Genomic DNA, 8,094 nt, shown 5'->3' with positions numbered 1-8,094 from the left:
TATCTTCAGAGAAAAATTGGAAAGTAGCTTTCTGTGAATCTTCTTTTTGCTTTGTTTACTCATCTCACATAGATGAAGCTTTCTTTACACTACACAGCTTGGAAATAACCTGGTGGATGGATCCGAGACGGGATATTTGGGATCACCTTGGGGCCTATGGTGAAATAGTAAATATAGTCAGATAAAAAATGGAGAGAAATTTTCTGAGAAAGTGCTTGGTGATGTGTGCATTCCACGCAGGGACTTATAACTTTCTTCTCATAAGGCACAGTTTGAACACTGTTCCTCTGAAACCAAAAGAGCGATATTCGGAGCCCATTGAAGACTACTGCAAAAAGTGAAACGTCGTCCAATAAAATTGACTTTTTCTTGGGGGCCTCTCTCAAAGACGAGGTTTTGAAGATTATGCCGGTGCAGAAGCAGACCCATGCTGGCCAGCACACCAGGTTCAAGGCGTTTGTTGCTATTGGGGACTACAATGGCCACGTCGGCCTGGGTGTTAAGTGCTCCAAGGAGGTGGCCACTGCCATCCGTGGGGCCATCATCCTGGCCAAACTCTCCACTGTCCCAGTGCGCAGAGGCTACTGGGGGAACAAGATCGGCAAGCCCCACACCGTCCCTTGCAAGGTGACAGGCCATTGTGGCTCCGTGCTGGTGCGCCTCATCCCTGCACCCAGGGGCACTGGCATCGTCTCAGTGCCTGTGCCCAAGAAGCTGCTCATGATGGCTGGTATTGATGACTGCTACACCTCAGCCCGGGGCTGCACTGCCACCCTGGGCAACTTCACCAAGGCCACGTTTGATGCCATCTCTAAGACCTACAGCTACCTGACCCCTGACCTCTGGAGGGAGACTGTGTTTACCAAGTCTCCCTATCAGGAATTCACTGACCACCTTGTCAAGACCCACACCAGAGTCTCCGTGCAGCGGACCCAGGCTCCAGCTGTGGCTACAACATAGGCTTTTTATACAAGAAAAATAAAGTGAATTAAGCCTGTTAAAAAAAAAAAAAACAAAACAAAACAAAAAAAAAAACAGAAAGAAGCACTCGAAGAGACTGCTCTATGACATCTTTATTTTTTTCATGGGGTTAAACCTTACTCTAAATTTCCCTGTTTGAATGCCGGTCTTTGAGGTTTCTGCAACGGGATAGAAGGTGGCAACTGGAGGCCTGTGTGAGGCAAGGAAGTGTCTTCCATCGAAAATCGGAGAGAATCTTTCTGCACAACTCCTTTGTGAAGTTTGTAAACATTTCATAGAGTTAAATCACATTTCGGATTGAGCAGTTTGAAATCACTATTTCTGTGGAATCTGAGGTAGGACATTTGGAAATGCTCTTTAGAATATCCTGAAAAAGAAATAACCTCAGAGAGAAACCAGAAGTAAGCTTTTTGTGAAACTGCTCTGTATCAGGTGAATTCCATTCACACAGTTAAGCTTCTCTATTCATTGAGCTGTATCATAAAACTGTTTTTGTTTAGTCTGAGAAGGGATATTCTGGAGGGCTTGGAGGCTTATGGTGAGACACGAAACGTCTTCAGATAGAAACTGGAGAGAAGCTTTCTGAGGAGCTGCTTTGTGACGTGTGCATTCCACTCACAGAAACATACCTTTCTTCTCCTAGAGGATTCCGGAATCCTTTTTGGAGAAAAAGCTACCAAGAGATATTCTGGAGAATAGCGACGACTCTGGTGAAAATGAAATATCCTCAGACAAAAATTGGAAAGAAGATTTATGTGAAATTGCCTTGTGTTAGGTATATTTATTCATCTCGTATAGTTAAAACCTTAAATATATTACAGTTTGGAAACTCCATCATGCACAGATCCATGAAGGGAGATTCAAGAGCACATTCACCCCAACTGTGAAAAAAGAGATATCTTCAGATAAAAACTGGATAGAATCATTCTGAGAAATGAGTAAACACTGAGAAATGACTAAACACTGTTTTTGTTTAGTCTGCGAAGTGATATTCTAGATGGCTTTGGGCTCATGGTGAGAAAAGAAACCTCCACAGATAGAAACTGGAGAGAAGCTTTCTGAGGAGCTGCTTTGTGACGTGTGCATTCCACTCACAGAAATATAGCTTTATTCTACTACAGAATTCCGGAATCCCTTTTGGAGAAAAAGCTACCAAGAGATATTCGAGAGTATAGGGAAGGCTGTGGTGAAAAAGAAAATATCCTCCGAAAAATACCGGAAAGAACACTTCTTTGAAACTGCCTTGTGTTAGATATATTCTTTCATCTCGCATAGTTAAAACTTTAATTTTATTACGTAGTTTGAGGCATTCGGGAGCACATTCAGGCATACGGGGAAAGACAAGATATCTTCATATAAAAACTGGATAGAAGCTTTCTGAAAAACTAGTTTGCGATGTATGTATTCCACTCAGAGAGTTATACCTCTTTTCTCACAAGGCAGTGTTTGAACACTGTTCTTGTGAAACCGAAAATGTGATATTTCAGAACGCTTTGAGGACTATGGCGAATAGTGAAACATACTGAAATAAAATCGAGGAAGAATTGATACAAGAATCTGCTCTCTGGTATGTGCATTCACTTCACAGCGTTAATGCTTGCTCTATGTTCCGCAATTTCGAAACTCTGTCTTTGAAGAATCTGTGAAGGGGTATTTAGTGACGCCCAGAGGCCCGTGGTGAGTGAGGAACGTCTTCTGATGAACCCTGCAGAGAAACGTTCTGAGCAACTACTTCACGATGGGTGTATTCATCTCATAGAGTTAAACTGTTCTTTGGATTGAGCAGCTTGAAATCACTGTTTTTGTGGAATCTGAGGAAGGACATTTGGGAACGATTCTTAGAAAATAGAGAAAGAACTATCCTGAGATAAAATCCACAAGGAAGCTTAGTGTGAAACTGCACTGTGTCGTCTTAATTCCTCTCACACAGATAAGCCCCATTTTCATTGAGCAGTTTTCTAGACTGTGCAAGTTGAGCCTGTGATGGGATATTTCAAAGCACTTTGAGGCTTACAGTGAAAAAGGAAATATGTTCAGACCGAAAATGGAGAGAAAGTTTCCGAGGAACTGCTTTGTGACCTGTGTATTCCACTCACAGTGATATACCTCTCTTCTCATACAGCGTCGGGGAAACACTTTTGGAGAAACATGTACCAAGTGATATTCGGGAGCATGTTGATGCTGATGGTGAAAAGGGAAATACCCTCAGACAAAAACTGGAAAGAAGTTTTCTAGGAAACTACTCTGTGATATATGTAATCATCTCACATAGCTAAAGCTTTCTTTACATTACACAGCTGGGAAACAGTCATGGACAGATCCACAAAGGGACCTTGGGGAGCACATTCTGGACTATTGTGATAAAGGAAAATGTCTTCAGATAAAAACTGGAAAGAAGCTTTCTGTGAATCTGCTTTTTGCTATGTTTATTCATCTCACATAGGTGAAGATTTCTTTATATTATGCAGCTTGGAAACTCCCTCGTGGATGGATCCGTGGAGGGATATTTGGGATCACCATCAGACCTATGGGGAAAGAGGAAATACAGTCAGATAAAAACTGGAAGGAAGCTTTCTGAGAAACTGCTTGGTGATGTGTGCATTCCACTCAGGGAACTATAACTTTCTTCTCAGAAGGCACATTTTGAACACTGTTCCATTAAAACCAAAAGAGTGATATTCAGAGCACATTGAAGACTATGGCAAAAAGTGACATGTCGTCCAATAAAATACAGAAAGAAACACTCGAAGAAACTGCTCTCTGACATGTCCATTCTTTTCACAGGTTTAAAGCTTACTCTACACTTCCCAGTTTGAAAGTCGGTCTTTCAGCGTTCTGCGATGGGATAGTAAGTGGCGACCGGAGGCCTGTGTGAGGCAAGGAAATATCTTAAATCAAAAATCAGGGAGAAGCTTTCTGCACAACTCTTTTTTGATGTTTGTATTCATCTCACAGAGTTAAATCATTGTTTGGATTGAGCAGTTTGAAATCACTCTTCCTGTGGAATCTGAGAAAGGACTTTGGGAAACGCTCTTTAGAATATCCTGAAAAAGAAATAACCTCAGAGAGAAACCATAAGGAAGCTTTCTGTGAAACGGCTCTGTGTCACGTTAATTACACTCACACATTTAAGCTTCTCTTTTTCATTGAGCTGTATGATAACACTGTTTTTGTTTAGTCTGGGAAGGGATATTCTGGACGGCTTTGTGGCTTATGGTGAGAAAAGAAACGTCTTCAGATAGAAACTGGAGAGAAGCTTTCTGAGGAGCTGCTTTGTGATGTGTGCATTCCACTCACAGAAATATACCTTTCTTCTCCTAGAGGATTCTGGAATCCCTTTTGGAGAAAAAGTTATCAAGAGACATTCAGGAGTATGGCGACGGATATGATGAAAAAGGAAATATCCGCGGACAGCAACTGGAAAGAAGATTTCTGTGAAACTGCTTTGTGTTATAAATACTTATTTATCTCGCATAGTTAAAACTTTTCTTATATTACACAGTTTGGAAACCCTGTCCTGAATGGATCCGCGAAGGGACATTCGGGAACACATTCAGCCCTATGGGTGAAAGAGGAGATATCTTCACATAAAAACTGGATAGAATCTTTCTGAGAAACTACCTTGTGGTGTATGCATTCCACTCAAGGACTTATACCTCTTTTCTCACAAGGCAGTGTTAGAACACTGTTCCTGTGAAACTGAAAAATTGATATTCGGGGCACATTGAGGACTATGGCGAATAGTGAAATATACTGAAATAAAATTGAGCAAGAAGCCTTCCAGGAATGTGCTCTCTGATATGTGCATTCACTTCATAGAGTTAATGCTTACTCTATGTTGCCCAGTTTCGAAACTCTGTCTTTGAAGAATCTGTGAAGAGATATTTAGTGACGCCCAGAGGCTTGTGGTGAGCGTGAAAATGTCTTCCGATAAAACCTGCAAAGAAAAGTTCTGAGCAACTGTTTTGCAATGTGTGTATTCGTCTCCTAGAGTTAAACCATTCTTTGTATTGAGCAGCTGGAAATCACTGTTTTTGTGGAATCTGAGGAAGGACATTTGGGAACGATCCTTAGAAAATGGAGAAAGAAATATCCTCAGGTAACATCCAGAAGGAAGCTTTCTGTGAAACTGCTCTGTGTAATCTTAATTCCTCTCACTCAGTTAAGTCTCTCTTTTCATTGAGCAGTGTTATAACCCTGTGTATGTTTAGCGTATGATGGAATACTCAGAAGGACTTTGAGGCTTACGGTTAAAAAGGAAATATGATCAGACCGAAACTGGAGAGAAGCTTTCCAAGGATGTGTTTGTGACCTGTGCATTCCAGGCACAGTGTTATACCACTCTCCTCATACAGCGTCGGGGAAATCCTTTTGGAAAACTGTTACCAAGTGATATTCAGGGGCATGTTGATGCCAATTTTGAAAAGGGAAATAGCCTCAGACAAAAACTGGAAAAAATCTTTCTAGGAAACTCCTCTGTGATAAGTGTAATCATCTCATATAGATAAAGCTTTCTTTACATTATGCATCTGGGAAACTGTCATGGATTCATCCACAAAGGGACCTTCAGGAACACATTCTGGACTATGGTGAATAATGAAATAGCTTCCAATAAAAACTGGAAAGAAGCTTTCTGTGAACCTGCTTTTTGCTATGTTTATTCATCTCACATAATTGAAGCTTTCTTTACATTATTCAGCTTTGAAGCTCCCTCATGGATGGATCCACGAAGGGATATTTGGTATCACATTCGGGACTATGGTGAAAGAGGAAATACAGTCAGATAAAACCTGGAGAGAAGCTTTCTGAGAAACTGCTTGTTGTCGTGTGCATTCTACTCAGGGAGTTATAACTTTCTTCTCATGAAACACAGTTTCAGCACTGTTCCTGTAAAACCAAAAGACGGATATTCAGAGCACTTCGAAGACTATGGCAAAAAGATAAATGTCATCCAATAAAAAACAGAAAGAGGCACTAGAAGAAACTGCTCTCTGACATGTCCATTCTTTACAGAGGGTTAAAGCTTACTCTACATTTCCCAGTTTGAAATTCTGCCTTTGAGGGTTCTGCGAAGGGATTGTAAGTGGTAACTGTAGTACTGAGTGCGGCAAGGAAATATCTTCCATCGAAAATTGGAGAGAAGCTTTCTGGGCAACTCTTTTGGGATATTTGCATTCTCTCAGAGAGTTAAATCATTCTTTTGATTGAGCAGTTTGAAATCACTGCTTCTTTGGAATCTGAGAAAGAACATTTGGAAACGCTCTTTAGAATACCCTGAATAAGAAATAATATCAGAGAGAATCCAGAAGGAAGCTTTCTGTTAAACTACTCTGTGTCCCGTGAATTCCGCTCAAACAGTTAAGCACTTTTTTTCATTGATCAGTATCATAACACTGTTTTTGTTTAGTCTGCGAAGGGATATTCTGGAGCACTTCGAGGGTTACGGTGAGAAAGGAAACATCTGTAGATAGAAACTGGAGAGAAGGATTCTGTGGAGCTGCCCTGTGACATATGCATTCCACTCACAGAAATATACCTTCCGTATCATACAAGATTTCGGAATTCCTTTTGGAGTAAAAGCTACCAAGAGACATTCGGGAGTATAGGGACGGATATGGTGAAAAAGGAAATATTCTCAGACAAAAACTGGAAAGAAGATTTCTATGACACTGCTTTGTGTTAGATATATTTATTCTTCTCGCATAGTTAAAACTTTTCTTATATAATGCAGTTTAGAAACTCCGTCATGAACGAATCCCCGAAGGGACATTTGGGAGCACATTCAGGCCTACGGAGAAAGAGGATATATCTTCAGATAAAAACTGCATAGATGCTTTCTGAGAAACTACTTTGTGATGTATGCATTCCACTCAGGGAGTTATACCACTTTTCTCACAAGGCAGTTTTTGAACACTGTTCTTGTGAAACCGAAAATGTGATATTTTGGAGCGCATTGAGGACTATGACGAATAGTGAAATATGCTGAAATAAAATCGAGGAAAAAGCATTCCAAGAATCTGCTCTGTGATATATGCATTCACTTCACAGAGTTAATGCTTACTCTGTGTTGCCCAGTTTCGAAACTCTGTATTTGAAGAATCTGTCAAGGGATATTTAGTGTCGCCTGGAGGCTTATGTGGAGTGAGGAATTGTCTTCCGATGAAACATGCAGTGAAACTTTCTGAGCAACGTCCTTGCAATTTGTGTATTCGTCTCATAGAGTTAAATCTTTCCTTGGATTGAGCAGGTTGAAAGCACTGTTTTTGCGGCATCTGAGGAAGGACATTTGGGAATGATTCTTAGAATATGGAGAAAGAAATATCCTCAGGAGAAATCCAGTAGGAAGGTTACTGTGAAACTGCTCTGTGTCGTCTTAATTACTCTCGCTCTGTTAAGCCTCTCTTTTCATTGAGAAGTTTTCTAGCCCTGTGTATGTTTAGCGTGTGATGAGATATTCGGGAGCTTTTTCCCGCTAATGGTGAAAAAGGTATATACACTACTGTGTATATACCCAATGGATTATAAATTATTCTACTACAAAGACACATGCACACGTATGTTTATTGTGGCACTATTCACAATAGCAAAGACTTGGAATCAACCCAAATGTCCATCAGTGACAGACTGGATTAAGAAAATGTGGCACATATACACCATGGAATACTATGCAGCCATAAAAAAGGATTTGTTTGCATCCTTTGTAGGGACATGGATGCAGCTAGAAACCATCATTCTTAGCAAACTATCACAAGAACAGAAAACCAAACACCGCATGTTCTCACTCATAGGTGGGAACTGAACAATGAGATCACTTGGACTCGGGAAGGGGAACATCACACACTGGGACCTATCATGGGGAGGGGGAGAGGGAGGGATTGCATTGGGGAGTTATACATGATATAAATGATGAATTGATGGGTGCTGACGAGTTAATGGGTGCAGCACACCAACATGGCACAAGTATACATATGTAACAAACCTGCACGTTATACACATGTACCCTAGAACTTAAAGTATAATAATAAATAATAATAATAATAATAATAATAATAAAGAATAAGAAAGGTAACCTCTAGAATTTTGCTGCTCAGACCTTCTGGCTTTTACAGATCA

General features: G+C 40.5%; 1 pseudogene across 1 annotated transcript; it reads left to right on the top strand.

Annotated features, from left to right (window-relative positions):
• Positions 1-356: 356 nt before the first annotated feature.
• LOC111529878 lies at positions 357-998 on the top strand (annotated as a pseudogene). The gene has a single exon (XR_002727625.2). The product of XR_002727625.2 is annotated as a 40S ribosomal protein S2 pseudogene (transcript).
• Positions 999-8,094: the final 7,096 nt, after the last annotated feature.

The sequence above is a fragment of the Piliocolobus tephrosceles genome, unplaced genomic scaffold (assembly GCF_002776525.5).
Source record: "Piliocolobus tephrosceles isolate RC106 unplaced genomic scaffold, ASM277652v3 unscaffolded_871, whole genome shotgun sequence".
In the NCBI taxonomy this organism is placed as follows: Eukaryota; Metazoa; Chordata; class Mammalia; order Primates; family Cercopithecidae; genus Piliocolobus; species Piliocolobus tephrosceles.
The sequence above is the reverse complement of the archived record's forward strand: the minus strand, read 5'-3'. Positions and strand labels throughout refer to the sequence as shown.